This window comes from Lepisma saccharinum, chromosome 17, assembly GCF_977018435.1.
Source record: "Lepisma saccharinum chromosome 17, izLepSacc3.1, whole genome shotgun sequence".
Classification (NCBI taxonomy): domain Eukaryota; kingdom Metazoa; phylum Arthropoda; class Insecta; order Zygentoma; family Lepismatidae; genus Lepisma; species Lepisma saccharinum.
The window spans coordinates 42,988,611-43,009,214 of NC_139245.1; positions in this window are offsets into that span (position 1 = coordinate 42,988,611).

A 20,604-nucleotide genomic window follows, 5' to 3' on the forward strand; every position below is an offset into this window, starting at 1 on the left:
GACCTCATACAATATAATAATCTCACAGGCTTTACGTAACTGCTAACACATCTGAATGACCTTTAAATGTGGTTGTTGGTCACAAAAATTGGCGTCCTTGGAAAGATCTCTCCTCATCGTGGGATCATATGGTCGCAGTTACCGAGAATATTTGAGCATCGGAAACATGTTTGAAGTAATTACCTCATAAATTATAGTTTTCTCTTTCCTCACAGGAGGCGGATTTGAAAATGGAGTTCTCCATTGTGAGAAGTATTCCATAATGTTTACAATACTCCATCGTAAAATTTTAACAGTATGAATGTTAATTTTCCAAAACGGTTGCTCTCCTCGAGAGCGCATTAGGCACGTTGTCAGCTCTACTTAGATTTACTTAGATGAAAAGTGAACATGATGTTGTTTATTTTATATCACTAATGGTGACGAGATGAAATGGATGAGAGGACACTTATGAACGACACCTCACAATTTCCCACACAGGATTACGCTGACTGTGGGTCCTGGCGCCAGAGCGTCGTTCGCCTGCAAAATAATCGCAGGTATAGTTTCGCCCGGCAGCCTGGGTGGCTAGCTGGGGCTAACTTTAATCATGCTTTTATCCATTACAAAAACTATCAGAGGGATTCTCCTTGGAAGCAGGTCATCCCCAAAAGAAACATAATTGTGTTTATATCGAATTATCTAGCTGGGCCTTTGGAACGAATCCATTCTCCGTACCAGCGTGGATTAAAATCACCCCCCTTTCCTTACCAGTAGGTGTTTTCAACTCTGAAGTCAAACATTCACTTCGTGCTTGCCGAGCTTGTGTCGCACCACACTTTGGCCAAGGGCCGCCGACTTGTCAAAATTATTGGGGGGGGGGGGCTCTGATCACTGAAATAAATTAATGAATGATTCACTCTCTCCCTTCTTTAAGTTTTGGCCTCAGTGTTCGGAATCTCATAAAAGCTAGGGGTGTCCGGGATCCCGAAAAGTCGGGACCGGGATCGGGGAAAAAAATTTCCCGTCCCGATCCCGACTTCGGGAAATGATTTCCTACTTTTCGGGATCCCGAGCAGTCGGGAATACCGAATGGTCATTTTATGTTAGTTTTTAATCCAGAAATAACTTAAAGTGAAAATGACGTGTAGAATTCGAGATTTTCAGAGCTTCGGGAAATTTCGAACTTTTCCCGTCCCGAAAATTTCCAGACTAGTCGGGAAATTGAAAATTTTTCCCGTCCCTATCCCGTCCCGCACACCCCTAATAAAAGCCCATGAATTCCTCAAAAATATCAATTCTTTTATTCACAGTTCGAATGCAGAATATTAATTGTCCACGGATGGATATGTCACAAGTTTCGTCAACAATAATAGCAAAATATTCCCGACTTTTAATATCTGCTACCACGGAGAGCAAAACGTATCAACGTAGTTCATGCACATCGTCTTTTGAAACTCTGTTTAGTAAAAATTTTAACAATACTCATAATTACATACTTAGTATATAGTAATAAGTCATGTGTTTTGCTGTCTCTGGTCATAGCCTCCCCAAAGTTGATGGTTTATCGGTCTTAGCCCCCCCAAAGTTGATGGTCAAGAAAATTTTAAATGTGTGTTTAAAGTTAAGTTCATGTAGCACAATTCAGAGTAAACTTTACAAGAGAAGCAAAATAATACATTAGATCCTCTTAAGCAAAATTATTTGGGGGGCTCTGCCCCAACATCGTTAATATTGGGGGGGCTCGAGCCCCCCCAAGTCCCATGGAGTCGGCGCCTATGCTTTGGCCTGCATTGACCCCTCGTCCTGGCCGTCTTCTCCGCATTTCTTAATTTTTCGCAAGTATTCATGGCGCCACGCAATGATATCTTCCCTATCAATCATTAGGGAGCTGTGCTGACGTCTCATAAATCTGAAGCCCATAACCACAAGTAAACGCTGTAACGTTGAGAGTGACATTTTTGGAACATCATCGTTGTCTTTAAACGTTTTATGAAGTTTTGCAAAGTCGGTAGCTCATTTCCCCTATACATATCCTGCACTTTCCTCCTAATAGCAGCCTGGATAAAACTACAGTAAAACCTCGTTAATCCGGACTAATGGAATAAGTTGACCGGTTTAACGAAAGTCCCGATTAACTGAAATAACCTAAAAGAACAGTAGAAAGTGCATTAATACTCCGTTTATAGCAACAAAACACGTTTATTATGGTGTATTTAAAAGGCATCGGCCTAAATACACTATACAGTACAGTACAAAGTCTGCAGGAAACAGAATTTCATCAGTGGTTGACTGCCTTTTCTTTGGAAAGTTCTCTTGTTCACTTCTAGTCAAATTTAAAACCTTGCATTCTGCTCTTTCTTTTTCTTCCTTTTGCCTGTCCGGATTAAGCAAAGTCCGGCTTATCGGGATCCGGATTAACGAGGTTTTACTGTATCATATTTTTCAAGACAAATCGTCCCTTATCATTCTTCATTTTCATTGGTGTAGAAAGTTTCCCTTTGTTTACATTAAAGTCTATCTTAATTTTAATAACAGTCGACATAGCTATTCCCATTGCAGTAGATGTCATTAGAGTGGCAGTCCTTATTGTTCCGGTGCCCCCTCTTGTTCCATTGCTCAACACAATTTTGTGTTTTCCCCAGGACAAACACTTGCCTTTCTTATGAGTCATTCCATGCGAAATCAACACAGCCCCCAACCTGACCATCTCCGATTTTCATGAAATTTGGGGTGTTGAAACTATGCATGGAACTTAGTAACTATGAAAATTTTTAGTCACGTGCGGCTTGTAATTGTTAAATTATTCAAGGTCAAAGTTAGCAGAAATTGCCCTTTTTGAGCCCGCTTAGCTATACTAAATGTGCTGTAACTCCGCCCCTATTTTGCCTAGAAAGCTCAAATAAAGCTTATTGTACAGGGAATTGAACAAGCTTTCCAGTGATATATAACAAGCCCACCTCTCGATAAAAATATAATTTTGTCATGTGACGTTGACCTTTGACCTTGAATATCTCAAAACATTTCATCACCAAAAATAGTGAAAAAAAATATATTTCGTCCCTCATGCCATACTATAAAACATATCAAAAAATCATTCTGGGACTGCATTGGGATCAGAAGATACAAAATAATATGTTTAACTATGTGACTGACAAAAGCCTCATTACATGAACTATGACGAGTCAAAAGTCCTTTAACACCCCCTACAAAATTTAAAGGAGTTATCCTGGTCATGAAAGAAATAGGTTAGGCACAGGAAGATCTCTAGCTGTGTGTGTCAAGCGCAGGTCCGGCATATTGTTGACCGCCATATCGAATTCAACGTAAAAATTTCAAAGGAAAGGGGGTGATGTGATATCAGGCTAGAATTTCACGAGAAATGAAGCAGCTAAGGTTTTTCCAACTTATTTTTAGGCAGCAAAACGTTATACGCATATCTTTCACTTACGATATATGCACATTATAGTGTTGTCAATATTCCTGTGAGCACACTCGTTGACGTCTCTCACACTCACATAGAACATTTGGCAATGTAGCAGGTGCAACATCATGGCAAGCGGCAACTATGCCTTCTCTCAGATGGTCAATATCAGGGACTTTTAGTGCATGCACCATTCTCTTCAAATGTTTCTGAAGGTAAAAGTCCTCCTAAGATGTTAGATCTGGGGAATGTGCAGGCCTTTTAATAGATTCCCTTCTGCCCATCAATCTACCTAGAAATTTACCATGAAGAAATTGCCAAAATGTTCACATAGTGTGGTCACACACTGTCCTGTTTCAAAAATCTGGAAAAGTGCCATATCCCGTAAGCAAGGATGAAAAACCTCTTCACTTAACCCATCCAAGAAGCCCTCACCATTTAAGGTTACGTTGTTGACTATGGACCAACCATTCCCGTTCACCATACACTATACCCCATCATTAGCTTACCAGCAACAACTAGCAACAACCAGTCGGCTGGGATCTGTCTACGGTATATTATCAAATCACAGGTATTGCATATTATTAACTTTACCGTGAACATAAAAATTGGCCTCGTCACTGAAGAATTTTTCATTCCAAAGGAAGTGTCACGTAATTCTTTGATATACTTTTCCCAATATTCTTCACTATTCAAGTATTTGGTGAATGTTGCTGATTAAAATCTATTCAATGGTGCGTATACTTCTTTCTCTCCCAAGATGTCAGCATGATCGCGACGAGTTCCTAACACGTTAGGAGCATTCTTAAAGGAGAAAATGGTTTCAAGCATGCAGTAATAACTTTTTGCTGACCTGTATGACTCCTTTACATTTTGTAGAGGGTGTTAAGGGACTTTTGACTCGTCATAGTTCACGTAATGAGGCTTTTATCAGTCACATAGTTAAACATATTATTTTGTATCTTCTGATCCCATTGCAGTCCCAGAATGATTTTTTGATATGTTTTATATTATGGCATGAGGGACGAAATATATTTTTTTTCACTATTTTTGGTGATGACATGTTTTGAGATATTCAAGGTCAAAGGTCAACGTCACGTGACAAAATTATATTTTTATCGAAAGGTCGGATTGTTATATATCACTGGAACGCTTGTTCAATTCCCTGTGCAATAAGCTTTATTTGAGCTTTCTAGGCGAAATAGTGGCGGAGTTACAGCACATTTAGTATAGCTAAGCGGGCTCAAAAAGGGCAATTTCTGCTAATTTTAACCTTGAATAATTTAACAATTACAAGACGCACGAGACTAAAAATTTTCATAGTTACTAAGTTCCATGCGTAGTTTCAACTCCCCAAATTTCATGAAAATCGGAGATGGTCAGGTTGGAAATTGCACATATCTGTGTTGATTTGGCATGGAATGACTCTTATGCGTGTTCTTGTAGCATTCCGGAGAAATACAGGTCATTGTTCCTCTTGCTCACTTCACTCGCTCCACGCTCACACACAACAATAAATAATACACTGCTCCACACAACTTAAGCAACTCCGTACAACGTGGGATAGGTGAGACGTGGTGCTCATTCAACCAGGGAGTCGTAACGTAACGAAATGGAACGGTATTTTCAATTACGGTTTCCGTTACGTTACAACCAGAAACTGAATAACTTTTTTCGTGAACAGAAACGTTACCTCAGGTATATGAACATTACGTTACAGGTGTGCATAACGGTACCGAACCATAACTGATCTGTAAATCAGTAGGTCGTTAGGTGACGCTTTAACGTTCCATCCATTGCCGGCAACCAGTAACGTTACAGGGTAAGAAACAAGTTCGTCACGATTGACTAGTAACTTTAGTGTGTGTGGAAAGTGATAGTAACGTTACAATTAACCAGTAACTTAATTGAGGTCACGACTGTAAAAACGTTACACTCTTTGCTTCAAAGCAACAACGTTATTTATAGCTGGTATCATACAGACGTTCCGATGTGCAATAACGTGTCCGATGCCGTGTTCCGGAGAGAATAACATAGGTCTCTCGTATAATTGTGCTCGTTACTTTTGTAACGTTACAGTTCTTTCCCTTCACAAAAGTCTGTTTCAAAAAAGTGATACACATATCCGTTACGAATAGTAAATACCGTTATCGAAGGCGTTTTCGAAGAAGCCTCACAATTATGATCGGCAGCATACTAACATTACAGCATTTGACATTTTGAAAGTCATTAAATTATAATACGTATTTTCGTTTTGGATGTCAGTGAAAAAATGAAATTGTAAAACAAAACGTTTGAAAACATCCGTAAACAAGATTCAGCGTGACAGAAGTTCTGGTTATTGGAATTTACTGATTAACTATGTATTTATCACAAATATATTTATTTTCTGCATACTAAATCACTTTACGTGGATTTGTTCTAATTTGATTATGTATGCAAGATGAATTTTAACATGTGCGTTCACTTTATACGATAGAAAACAAACGTTTGTTGTAAGAAAACGTTTATGTATATCTTTCTCTCTCTCTCTCTCTCTCTCTCTCTCTGTCTCTCTCTTTCAGTTTACATGTGTTACATCAATTAAAAAATACAGTATGTTTGGCGATGAGAATGATTCATGCTTAGATTAAATTGCTGAAGGACGAAACATAAAGGACCAACCAAGGAATCATCTGTGCTACGCGTTCATCCACGTAAGCGAGAGGCAAGCTTTTTCCTATCGGAAGACGAAAAATAATTATTTGCTGCACGACCTTGATAAGACGAACTGAACCACAAGGAAAGAAACCTGTGCAGACCCGCAACTCCTGTGCACTGTACTACCACGTGGAGGGGAGGGGGAGAGTTGACCGTTCTTCCTTATGGGCCGAGCTGAAGAGTAGAAGAGCTGTGCGCGGACTTTTCGTCCAAGGTTTTTTCACTTGTGTTCGCTCGTAGCAGCAGCAGCACCACGCAAAATCGGAAAATGTGAATCCTCAAACTTTGTACACGTGACCTTCGGTCACGAAGCAGCCGAGTAGACAACGCCCTGGGGCGATATGAAAGGCACTTTTAGCAAGTAGAAACTACGTAGAAACGAAACGTTAGATGGAATTGTTGTACGAAACAAACGAAACCGCGTTTGTGCAACTGGTTTGTGGCTAGACAGGGCCATTGGACTCTCAAGAAGGCAAGAATTGTATGGGAAGTGATTCTCAAAACTAAGCGAATAAAAGGACAGTATATTTTATCATTTACAAGGGCCCTCATCCGCTTACAATTTTGAAAATTACTTTCAGTAATTCTTGTCTTCTTGGACAGGAGGTTCATTAAACTTTTTTGGTGTAGAAACAGACAGAGCGCCCACCTACCACGTTTGAAAGAAGAGCATAGGCAGACATGAAAGTAATTTTCAAGTACGTAAGGACGACAGTCGACGTGAACATTGAGCAACGTGTGACTGAGAAATACAATCGTAACAAAGGACAGGATTCTTCAAGAAACAGTAATTTCATAAAACTTCCTATCATTAACTCAGTTCATCCTTTTATCCTCTTTTGTTTGTTATACTTTTGTATTATTCTTGTTTTATATCGCTTTTCTGCCACTTGTAGATAATCGCGACGATGAAGATGAATGATGATCATATTAAATCTATGAAGGGATGCTTACAAAAAAAAAACAGCCATGCCCAGGTGTCTACTCGAACTTGGAATGTTTGGTACCGAGTGTATGAGTGGACCACTCAACGACTTCGGTCTTCGAGGCTACGGTTTCAGTTGCAACATGCAGTATAATTAAGTTTCTACTACTACTACTTATAAAGCCCCCTTGACACATGAGATACTACAAATAATTTCAGGCATACCCTCGAATTTTGATTGCCTGGCACTTTTTTAAACTAAGTAATGAAGTCACGTTTATATTCATATTAGGCCTACGACTAGCTCGAACTAAAAACGCTTGTGAAATACTGTGTATATGTTATCCATCTGAAGTGAGAAACTTCATATTCTGCTAAGAAAATATGCATGAAAAATTATATTTGTAGCTACTACTTGAAGAATTCAAATTATTATGATGGAATTTCAACTTACGTATACTCTGCATATAATGTGTTATCGGAGAGGAGTTTTTGTCTCGCAGTCAATTTATTTTTAGTTGAGGAACTCGAGAGTAAGTTGGAAATATTTAATGACCCACGTTGTGGTGTGCTGTTCGATTAATCAGAATTGGAGTGAGAGAAATCTGTAGTTAAGGTCATTCAACACGTCAATTTGTAACTGTGAATGCAAGTTTTCTTTGATTTAGCGGGAAATCAGTTTGCTATTGTTGTAAGTAATAAATTGAAACATATATATTTTCTGCTCGAGTAGGAATCCACAGCCCTTATCCAATCAATCACTTTCTGTGTTTGAAACTTCTGTCTAGGAAAGCTACACACAATTTGCTTTTAATAACAGAAGCTTCAAAATAACCTATCCATTCTTGTCTTGCAAGTAATGTTTGATTTGATTTGTTATATTTAACTTTGGTTTTCTGCCACTTTTGGCTAATCGCGAAGACGAGGATGGGTGATGCAATGACAAAATTGATGAAAGGACATCACGAAGAAAATAATGAAAACAATACACAGGCTGGGATCTGAACTCGGGACCTGTGGTGTCGCATTGTTCATGAAATAAAAACATAACATGTATAGTGGCTCAAATTAGTAATCGAATATGTAGCATTTTGCTGCATTTCTTCACAATATTTCGAAATTAACAACATGTACATAAATATAAACGATAGTGAAATATTTATAGGCATTTATTAAAGCTATATTCCCTGTTACATTTTTTTCTTTTTTAATTTTGGGTGCGTCAGCACTTAGGCTATTTTGCAACCGCCACGTTATACGGGGTCCAGCCCCTTACCATAACAAATAACGTAACTGTAATATCGAATAACTGAAATATTAAAATATTCTGACTTAGGTTAAAAGCTGAGGCTCTAAAGGGGCACTCAGCACACATGACAAAAAACAGAACACACAGAATTATACTGGCCATAGGGTCAGTCGCCAGAGCCTCGTTAGTCTGCAAAGAGCAGTCCAGGGTGTACTACGTGGAATGAAGTTGACGATTGGGTGTAATACGTGGAAGGTCACCCCTTACACCCCTGTTACGTTTTCAAATCTGAGAATAGTTATTTATGTTTTGGTGTGAAAGAAGAGATCACTTTAATATTCAGACAAATCGTGAAAGCCTTCTGTTTCTGTTAAGCTACGTTTCCATTCAGACAAGTTCCAGACTCATGACGTGCAACATGTGCCGGCGCATGTTGCGCGTCATTTAGTGTACTCGTACTGCTTCCAATTCAAAACTACTTCTTCAAAATACGTCCGCAACAACACTGGAGTGCAGGATCGCAGTGTAGCGTTGTGCAGTGCTTTAGAGTAGTCAGTGTTCCTTCTCTTGTATTGTAATAATTTGGTGGTGATTTAACTTGGGTAAAGATGAACAATAAAGCTATGGCGGGTTTTGTGGTTATGGCAGGCGCGTATCATGAATTTCTAAAAAAAGAGGCGAAAACAACCTAGATGGTGGATTAGAAGTTTTCTAGCAAAAAATTAACTCGTTGATGAGAGACTTACGTCTTCAAAGTGGATACGAAAACTTTGTAAGAATGACTGCAAGTGATTTTGCATTGTTATTAAATTTTGTTGGACCACAGATTGTAGTCGCGTCGTCTGTTCCTACTCTAGTTCGTATGCCCCAGGAACTTGCTGCAGGCTGTTTCCATTGTCCGCCGCGCACGTTGTGCGTCTTAATCGTTTGGGGCAATTTTGTCCCCGGCACTTGCGCCGCGGCATCTTGCAGTCAGTTTCCATTTCAACAAATGCTTGGCACATGCAGCGTCGCATGCCGCGTGTCATGTTGCGCGGTAAAATTTGTGGTAATAGAAACGAGACTTTACATAGTTCTTTTATCGGTCAACTACAGTGCGGGGAAGAAACAATTCATGCTATTTCCTAACTACGTCTGTTACCAGTAGCTCCATTGCCCCTGACTGAAGTACGAGAAAAATGGGTAACAAAAACAAAAATACAACATTTGACGAACTGCAGCTATTTATTTTTACCTAACCAAAGGGTGCAGGTACAGGGAAATTAAAAATGTTAAGTACATGTAAGAGTACCGTGGGTGACGCAATAAAACAAAATGAAAAGGAAAATGAGGTAGATTCCGTATCTCAGAAAATTCAACCAAGAGAAATAGGAGAACGAAATGAACGAGCTTCAGTATGAAAAATAAAGACCCTTTCCTCACCCCCATCCCCTTCCAAAACCAAGGGCTCCGAAAGCAGCTGTGCAACTTGGAGCAGGCACTGGGACTGCTGTACGTTCAGTAGCGTTTGGTCCGAAAGCGAAATTCCTAGAAAAATGCCACAGTTCGTCCGCGACGGTTTAATGAGTTGCATTTCGCCCGAGCCTGGCTGATGATGAGTCATACCTTGACTAACCGGTGGCAGCGGTGGAATTAGTGACTAGGATACCTCAGTTAACAACTTTTAAAACTACATTGCATAGACAGCGGAGTGTAGCGCAGGAGTGCAGACTCAGTCAAATCGTCGAGAGAGGGGTCCCGGGTTCGATACCCGGTGGAGGCACAAGTGGTTCGGATCCCACTTTAAATTGTAGGTCCAGTCCCGATTAGCCTTACTGTGCATAAAGGGGACTTAAAACAACAAATAAAATCGTTGAGAGGAAGTGAACTTGGATCCAGAAATTTTAGTCATGGCAGTCAACACTACTACTTCTAAGCAGCTCCCATAAGTGACTGAGGTTAGAATGAAAGTTTGTCTTGTTTTAAGTTCACTTGTATGCACAGCTAGGCTAATTGGGAGTTGGCCTACAGTTTAAAGTGGAATTCGAATCACAGGAATCGAACCCGGCTAGAATGCAAGTGTTTTCTCATACTCACATGGGAAGTTGTTTATGTTATTGTTTCACATAATTTGTAGGTAGTCACACGTGGTCTGAGAAACAGAAAAGTCACACATAGCCTACGCATAATTCTCTCGAGGCAGTTTGTTGCAAGAACTTTGCTTGCAGGCCACGGACAATAACTTTCATGGGTAAAAAAGTGTCCCATCATAAGGTAGAGAGCATCCTGCTTAGAGCAATGTATGCGCTCCAAACGTTGGACGCTGACGCCGATATAACCTGGCTCGCAAGCCGAGAACACTGTTCGAATCTCCACAGGCATATAACAAAAATGCATCATACCCAATGACACATCTGGCGTAATACCTAACGTGCCAAATTTTGGAAAATAGGGGCTGATAGCGTGTGTGAGAACCAGAGCGACTTAACTCTAATTTATCAAATTAATAGGAGAGGAAATAATGTATTCTTAGGAATATGACTCTTAAACGTGACTCCGCCTTACAGATAAGAATTAGAAGTGGAAAATGTCGATTTTCTCCAAATACTCTTCAGAGGATTTTTTTTTTAACGAAACTGAAGACAGAATTTTTGTAGTTACGTTCCTCTGATTCCCGTAGGACGATAGGTGAAATACATTTCATGAGCGATGTTTCAAAGAAGTTGTGTTAAGATGTCAAACATGTAGCCGACAGCCATGTTGTATGAAGAGAGCATATAGGATAAGCTCCAATCACACTTAATCTAGGCTCACAACAAAGATAGCGGCTGAGTGACCTAGCGTAATGAAAGGCAAAGAAAACAGTCAATCATTGGAAAAAACAATTAGTTTCATGTTTAAGATCATTCTATCAATTAATGCAGTTGCTTATAAAAATAAAAAATGGTCCAAAATGCTTCAAAGTAATTGAAAATATGAGGCATTGCGGATACGAAGGGCGAACTCAACAAAGTGCATTGTGATGGAAATGCGTTTCAAGTTGCCAGGCACAGTGCAAACTCCATAAAATCTTTGAAAATCACGCATGAAACATTCCGATCTACAGTTACCAAGTTTTTGTGGAGCTCGAATTGTGCCTGACAACTTGAAACGCATTTCCCTCACAATGCACTTTGTTGAGTTCGCCCTTCGTATCCGCAGTGCTTCATATCGTCTCTAGGAAAAACCCAGAAAATTAATACGCCCATTCAAATTTAAAACCTTTATTTGCATACTAAATAGAAAGAATTTTCACCAGATACTTGAAATTAGTTTGAGAAAATCTAAAATAAGAGGAATTCCTATCCCTGTTCTCGTGTTGATATTTCCTGGCAAATACTCTGTAAGAGGCTGTCGCGGTATATTGCCGCTCTATACATTGAAGAATCAATGCTTTATACTCCGAAGTCGATACTAAAGGTTCATGAACGTCTGCAGGATTTTTTCCAAAGAGGCGCAAGCAAGGTAGTTTTTCCGGGGGGAGGGAGGCAAACAAGGTGCATAACAGTGTTGTCTCCTCAAAAAACATTGCTTTAATTTGAAGTTATCATATTCATCTTATTTGAAAATAAGATCCTTAGGAAAATATTTGGACCTAAAAGGGATGAGGAGATAATTAGAATAATTAAATCAAGAAGACTTAGGTGGGTAGGCCATGTGGCACGAATGGGAGAGGAAAGAGGAGTTTATAGGATTCTTGTTGGGAAACCTGATGGTAAGAGACCTTTAGGAAGGTTAAGACGAAGATGGAGGGACAACGTTGAGATAGACCTAAAGGAAATCGGTAGGGATGGAAAAGAGTATATAGATCTTGCTCAGGATAGGGACAGATGGAAGGCCTGTGTTCTGCAGCCATGAACCTTCGGGTTTAAGAAGGCTAGAGAGTTAGTTAGTTAGCTAGTTATGTTCATGCAATAATTAACATATATTATTGCAGCTGAAATGGAATTGTGTGAGATATATATATAATTTTTGGTTGACTTTCATTTTCCAGGTGGGTCGTGCACCCCCCCCCCTTGCCTCTCTTTCGGACTTCCATGCAAAGGTTCTATTTTTATTTCGCGTCTACCACTTTCGGTTAATCGCGATGATAAAGGATGTGATAGGTGATGAAAGTGGTATAAAGACAATGACCCAACCCATCCATATTTTCTAGTCCAGGCTCTAATCCGACATCTCCCGGGTTCGAATCCCGGTCGGGCTTGGTTGTTTGTGAATGTCCATTCATCAATTTCATCATTTCATCACTCATCCCCATCTTCGCAAATTAGCCTAGAGGCACAAAACGCGAAGTAAAATAAACTAAATCAATCAATCTAATCCGACATTAGACTTCGCAGTTTATTACGCTAACCAATTTGCCACGGGATCGGCTTCTTCGTGTTTGTCTGCTTATGAAATGATTAATTAGTTATTCAAACTATATAGGTAGGAAAGCTATATAAAATAACGAAACAGAAAAATAAATCCACTTGACGTCTTGTAGTACTATCATTAACCTACAATTTCATGCTCACAAATCCACACAGAAAACTTCTTGTGGCATTAGTTTTACAGAATGGCCTTGGGGAATAAACATCGCCCATTTCCTGGTTCAGCTCGAAACAATTCAGGTGCCTTATCGAAGCTGCTCTTGAGCACGCAGGGTTTCTAACCTACTTCGCCGTAATTCAGTTGTTGTATCTCGTTTAATATGATGTATTGTAGAGCCAACCGCAGATTAAATAGGAGAAAAAAGATTTTCCCGACGGAAAATAAGTTGGTAATGCTGCAAACACCGAGCCATTCTTGATAAGACGCTTGAGGAGCGTCGAGCAAACTTTCCTGAAAAAGCACAACCCCAGTATCGAAGGTCATGCCACACGTGGATTGGCAACTTTCGGGAGCATGCTGTCTGTCTACACAATTCTACCCAAATACCTGTTTGAAAATGAATCTTCTGTCCGCATTTTATTTTTCAAACGTACTTCTGACATTGTAATCATTTTGCAATTATTTTTATTTGTTCTTATTTTGCTTCGCTTTTATGTGACTTTTATAATTAATCGAAACTATGAAGATGGATGATAATTAGATTAAATTAATGAAGAGACACCTAAAAAAGATATTTACAGACCAGGACTCGAACCCGGAACCTAAAGCGGATAGGTTGTGGGGAAAACCGTCAATAACTCCCGCCACGAACTTACTTATAATTTTTGTAATTTCTCACGAGTATATTTTGTTCTGTCCATGCATAATACCTGCTTTCGGAAACTTAATTTATAAGTGACACACTTATAGGGACAAGCCACGTATTGTTTGAATGGAGGGACACATCTCGTTCATATACTACTAGATACAATCATGGACTATACTTGAAATGGCCTCCCCGATGGCGCAAGGTAGCGTCATCGCCTTGTAATGAAGGGGTCCCGGGTTCGATACCCGGTGGAGGCACAAGTGATTGGGATTTCACTTTAAACTGTAGGTCCAGTCCTGATTAGCCTAACTGTGCATAAAGTGGACTCAAATCAATCAATCATATATGATGGAAGTTAAGAAAAAGATAAAAATTTTAGAAGAGATACTGTGAACAAGTCGAATTGGAGAGAGATTGTATTTTGTCTTTTGTCTTTGTTAAATGTATTTCATGTAGTTTATATAACATGAAGTTATAAGTTAAATAAATGTTGTTTTGTTCGTTAACGTTTGGCCTAATTGAAGATTATTACAATATACTTGAAATGTGACGTGCTAAACACTACTTTCGGAGATCAGTTGGACATGGCAATTTTGATATACAAGTTGCATTTTCTCTACTTAGATTCATTATGTCCAAATTTTATCCTAATAGATAATCTCCCAACAACGCAAAATGTTTTAATTGACTCGAATTCACAATGACTCATATACAGTGTGTTTATAAATGAACGGTGGGGTTTCAAAAATTAATAATACATCTATATATTACCTTGCACGGGCAAAACGTACACCGTAAGCAGCAGCAACTGTCCAAGTTTATATAACTTTATTTATATGTGTATAAAGATAGAAATCAAGAGGGGGCCAATTGCTCCTCTGTGCCTCCTTGCAGGTGCTCTTGACCGTCTGGAAGAAATAGTGCACGACAGACGTGAAAACTAAATCCATCTTCAGTACCCTTTTGTCTTGCTACTCTTAGATTCTGCAACCTTTCTTTCTATAGTTCAATGTTTGCCCCCTAACCCCCTAGAATTGATTTCCATACAAGTTTGAGAGCTAATCTCCCCTGCACCCTGTGGTTGCGCCACTGCACCTTCTTCCGCCGTTGTTGCTTTGTGAACTTTCATCTGCTTGAAAATACTTAATTTTCTTCAAGAGCATAATATCGTTTAATAACCGGCGATAAGATTCCTCAACCCTAAATTTCTGGATTAAAGTATAATAATATAGGAGCATGGAAATCTGAAAGGGGGCGAGGATGGCCACATCTCCCCTTTAGAAAACGAATGTCAGCTAAAAGTATATATTTCACGCGTATAATTTGATCCCAGTCATAGTAATGTACATTAATTATTATAATGGGAATGCAGGTATGCGATAATTTCGAATTCAAGTGGTGTTTCTTGAGGGGGCAACACTATTATCTGGTTAATATGCCCCATGGAAAAATACCTTGCTTGTCCCTGCGTCGAAAATATCGGCAGACGTCAATGATTAGGGGGTGGGGCATGTGCCCCCCCCCCCCTTTGCACCCCGTGCGCACGTCTATGACAACTCATTTCTACACTAGTTGGAAGCTGTATTCAATTTCGAGCCAAAAATGTAATTTTCAAATCAGGATTGTTAAACGTCCACGAACCCAGTGGCGTGCCCAAGGGGGGGTTGGTGGGGGTTATAACCCCCCCCTTTAGCCCAGCATTCCTAAAAAAATAACATCAAAGGTAGGAAAAGATGGTAAAATGAGAGCAGACTACCAGGAAAAGTGTACATAACCCCTCCCTTTCAAAAATCCTGGGCACGCCACTGCACGAACCCATAAATTCTAATGGGTTCTATTGGGTTCCGCAACAAGACCGGAACCTTCTTTATCGCACAGTTTTAATTCGGTCCAAGTTGCGTATTCTTTCATTTCAATATGGAACTTAGACAGTCTTTAAATTGATCCGGAAAGAAGGTTCCTGTGCAGTATTTCAATTGATCCGGAGAAAAGGTTCCTGGAACGAATTGAAATATTTTAAACATAAAAAGGCTCTTTACGGTCCAGATCCATTTATGCTTGCTAATATTCCCTGCTGAACCGGAATTGAATTGATTTAAAATTCCTGACCCTTTATCAACCCTGGTTGAAATTCATTTTTTTACAAACAACCATATTTTTAACGGCTATTACACATTAATCCCATACGATATACTGAAAAGTAAGAGACTTGGGCTATTCCTTTTTCTTCCTTGATGTTAAATAGATTATATTCGTCACGCGCCTATAACGTTACTACCTAACATTTGTGAATTGTTCTTTCCTTGTAACGTTAACATCTAACATACTGAATTTATTTACGTTCCTTATGCAGATGGTATGTACCCAACTGCATTTTGTTCCGTTCCGCTACAGTGGTTTACATTTTGTTACATTCCTATGTAACGTTAATTGACCATATTGCCTTTCACTTCATTCCGTTACGGAGGATTGCATTCATTACGTTCCTATGTACCGTTATTTACTACCATGTTGCATTTCGTTACTACGGTCCTTGTAACGCTAGTATATACCATATTGCATTTCGTTACTACGGTCCTTGTAACGGTAGTATATACCATATTGCATATTACGTTATGTTCCAATGTGCTCATTTCGTTCCGTTCCTTTATAACGTTAATATCTACCATAATACATTTTGTTACGTTCCTTGTAACGTCACTCTATAAGATATTGCATTTCGTTACGTTACATGGGTACCAGCAGTTGAACCATACTCTTCCTCCTACAAAATGGAACGTACCGTGTAACGCAAATTGGGTACGTTACGACTCCCTGCATTCAACACTTGCATGAGACATGTACAAACATAAACAAGCACAGGCAGTGTGAGTGCCCTCTATAATGCGTGAGTAGCACCTTAAAAACGAAGATTGACAGCTTGTGCCTGCCAACGCAAACCACAGCCTAGTATTGTCCCAGTCCTCAAGCAGTGAAGTGGTGGTTCGTGCGTGGGATGTGAAGTGTAGACACCTTGAAATGAATCGTAGACATCATTTGAGTGACGTTGACCGAGGTCGAATAATTGGACGACTGGAAATGGGCCGGTCCCAAGTGGAAGTGGCACGTGAATTCAATGTGAATAAAAGTGTAGTGTCAAGGTTGTGGCTTCGCTTCCAAAATGGCCCTACTGTCAGTAGACGTCATGGAGGAGGCCGTCCAAGGACGACATCAGCAGCTGATGACCGATTTCTAACAATCACTTCCAGACGTAACCTCCAAGAGTCCTGCTCTCAACTGGCAAATGATTTGTTTCAAGCTAAGGAACGACGTGTTAGTCGTGAAACTGTTCGTAGGCGGCTGAATAGAGCAGGACTGTATGCCAGGAAGCCTGTGCTGTGTGTGCAATTGAAACGGGAGCACAAACGTGCGCGATACACATGGTGTCAGGAACATATCGAATGGGGAGAAAACCAGTGAGCACGACTAATGTTCTCTGAAGAGTCTCGATACAGCCTATCGTCTGATTCTGGTCGGATAATAGTGTGGAGAGAGTCAGGAACACGATATCACCCTAACTTCATTGTTGAAAGGCTGTCCTTTGGAGGTGGTTCCATCATGGTTAGGGGTGGTATCATGCTGGATGGGAAAACGGACCTCCATATTGTGGAACATGGAACTTTGACGGTACAACGTTATCGGGATGAAATTCTCCATTCACATGTTCGCAATTTCTGAGGAGCATTTGGTCCGGACTTCCTTTTTATGGATGACAATGCATGCCCACACCGTGAACATCTTGTGTCCGGTATCTGGAGACAGAAGACATTGCCCGTATTAAATGGCCTGCATACTCTCCAGACCTTAATCCAATCGGGCATGTTTGGGATGCTCTTGAGCGAAGAATAGCGCAGCAGAATCCACCACCACAAACAATTCCTGAACTGCGGACAACCCTCTTAGAGGAATGGCCCCGTCTCCTCAAGACTTGATAAACACTCTGATCCGCAGCATGGAGGCCAGATGTCGTGCCTGTGTGTCTGTTCGAGGTGGCCACACACCGTATTGACAGCCTGTGCCCTCTCAGATTCCAGCTTTTCATGTAGGGTTATAGTGGTACTGAACTTTATGGCTACCCTGTACACCATATCTGCATTGTTCGTGTTCATTTGTGTTGCATTGTGCATCTGTAGCTTCCTTATGTTCATTAAACTTCATTTTCTTTTCATTTAGTCGTACTTCGTTCGAGTTGCTTAAGATTTGTGGAGCAGTGTAATTAACGAATATGAAACAATATAACAATAAAGCAACAAGAATAAATAAAGAAACGAACGAAAACACAGAACAGCACCGCGATAACAAACAAGCCGAAAGATTTCTGAAGCGCACCTTTCACCCTCGGAACGTCAATGAGTCAGTTCCGCCCGGCTCTTCCCTCCGAGTCAGTGTTGCCAACTTAGTTCCTTTGGGGCCAAATCTGGCTCTTTCGTGCATTCGTGTGGCTGTGAACTGAGGCGTCTGCCCTCATGCCCCACTATAATGCCATCACTGGCTCAAGCCCCCACACAGACCAACTTTGCCATGTGCATACATTTCTCACGTGACGTGATATTGTTATATTGGCTGCGTCGCCCCAACACCTCTTACCTTCCCAGCTACTTTTTTTATTGCGCCGTGGAGATGACATAATATTGTTATCCGGGAATCCTTTATTTTCGATTTCATACGACCATCGGTGGATTATTGAGATGGGTGATGGCGCCGGAAAACTAAGTATAAATTGTCACTACTTTAAAGTTAACGGTAATCGCAGATCCCCCACTGACACCTAAAATTAAAATTACCCTAGGAGGCACTTTATCCAGCTTTCGTAAATTCGTTTCGTTCCTGTAAGACGATTGCCCGGCGCCTCCACCACTGTTCGTTCCTGTAGGGAACTGGGATCGAACCTGGGTAGCGTAGCTCATTCATCCCTCATCCTCAATAATGGCGCACTCGCCATTCATGGAGAGCTTAATGGTAACGTGCGAGAGGTGATGAATACACTTGCGAATGACAAAACACAACACTTGAGTTTTAAGCCCACAAGGACTGGACCAGCATGATGAGAAAGTATACCTGTCTCTGTCTGACAGATGAGAAGTTGTACTTCATACCGTACGATGCGTAGAGAGTCTGACTTGCGACTCACACAATCGTCTGACTGACAATCGTCGACTGCTTGGCCTGGATCAGAATCGTGAAACGGACCGCCGGACAATCGTCTTACTGGCTCATGCTGCCCAAAGATCACTGACCCCTCACCCCCCGTTGTTACACTTATTTATTGCAATCGAATTTGCCTAAGCAATGCCGAGTCAGTAACCTGTAGCTTCTTCCTCGATTACACCTGTTTACATGTTTACACCGTTGGTGACCCGGTAAGCTTAGGTAATGTCTGACAAGGCATTCCTTAGATATTACCTGTCTGGAATACAACTGGTGGTGTCTGGGTTTTGGAGTTTTTTCATACTGATACTTTCCTATTATTTATGGATTGTTACGAATCTAGATCCCTTAAAGGCCGTTTTAACTCAATGTGAAATTTAGCTCTTTTATGCGCATCAGATTTGGCAACATTGCCAGGATGACCTTAGGAGGCAATGAGAAATGCTCATGAGAGTACTATTTGATTTGTTCTCTTGGGAATATCAAACTTCCGATGGCATAGAAAAAATATCAACGGAAAGAGGGCAGTTTGATGAAGCTTTTGACCGGCGGAAAAGTTGAAACTTCTATTTGATTAGCTGCAACTTGAAGTTGAAGTTGAGTTTTTTCCTTCATAAGGAATACATGGGATTCTGAAAATTATCACTCATCATATTTTTCAAGTATCGTGTCTAGCTTAATAACCGACATATAAAAACGCTTCCACTTGCAACATGGGGAGAAATTTGTACTCTTGCATACGCCTTTGTTTTTTGTTTTTTTTGTTTTTTTTAAGTAGCAGTGCCCATTCAGACGATACTGAAATAAATGCACACATGGTGTATAACTGTAACTCCTCACCTTAAAATCCACAGAACATATAAGGCGTTGCAAGTGGTTGCAACACTGCATCCTGCGTTGATACCTATATTGTCCAGCAGAGGACAGAGAATCACAGAGATTTGACATTGCTGCTTTCTGACCCCACTTGTCCCCTCCGTTGCACTACCTCCGCGCTCGCCGACAAACTGATGAGACGTGCTTCCGGTTTGTACCGAACTAGACTCTACAGGACGAAGTGAACACCTACCCAGGGTGCGATTTGTGAGGGGAGGGATGAACCTAGTTGGTTTGCTACCTTAATAATCTTATAGATGTTTGCAAAGAGCTCCCCACAATAGTATTTAGTAATAGGTTTCCATTAATTTAAACCTAGGATGTAGTTTTCTTCTTTTTTTTACCTATACAGGGTGTATCATAAGTGATAGCGCAAACTGAAACGGTGAAATGTTCACAATAGTAGAAGCAAAAAAGTCTCAGTAGACATCAGACATCATTCATGCTTGCCTCATTCACCGTTCAGTGTTTCCAACTCTTGGCAGGCACTTCATTCGTTCTTCCAGCCTTCGTACTTTCACCTTCCTCAGTAAGATGCAGCAATAAGCTAGAAAAAAATCCCTCGAATGCTTTTCTTCGCGTTTGTTCCTGCGACCTGAAAAGTTGACAACACTTTTTATTGCCCAAACTAGTCCCTCGGTGTTTTCAAAAAGATCTTCTTTCCTTTCCATTGTATACGGATTTGAATTTGAGTTAGTGTGTGAGTTTGCGTTGCGTTCCATCTGTGTGCGTATTGATCGCTTATGAAATAATCAGTTTTTTTCTTTTTTTGCGAGTGAAAGAGTTTATAGTTACTGTACGTGTGTATTTATTTGTGTGGTTGTGTCTGTGTTCCAGACAACTTGACATGCAGATTATCTTCGTAAGTATAAACGTTCTTTTTGGGGGGTACATGGACAATGAAAAGTGTTGTAACTGAACTTAACAGTGCATCATCTTCCTAGTTAATTATTGATATTAGATCGGAATTTGTTACATTTCATTCCAAATAGTGACCCATTGTTCGAACAATTTACTTACTCTATGTCAAGGAACTCTTCACCTTAAAGAAAAATTTAGAGGTT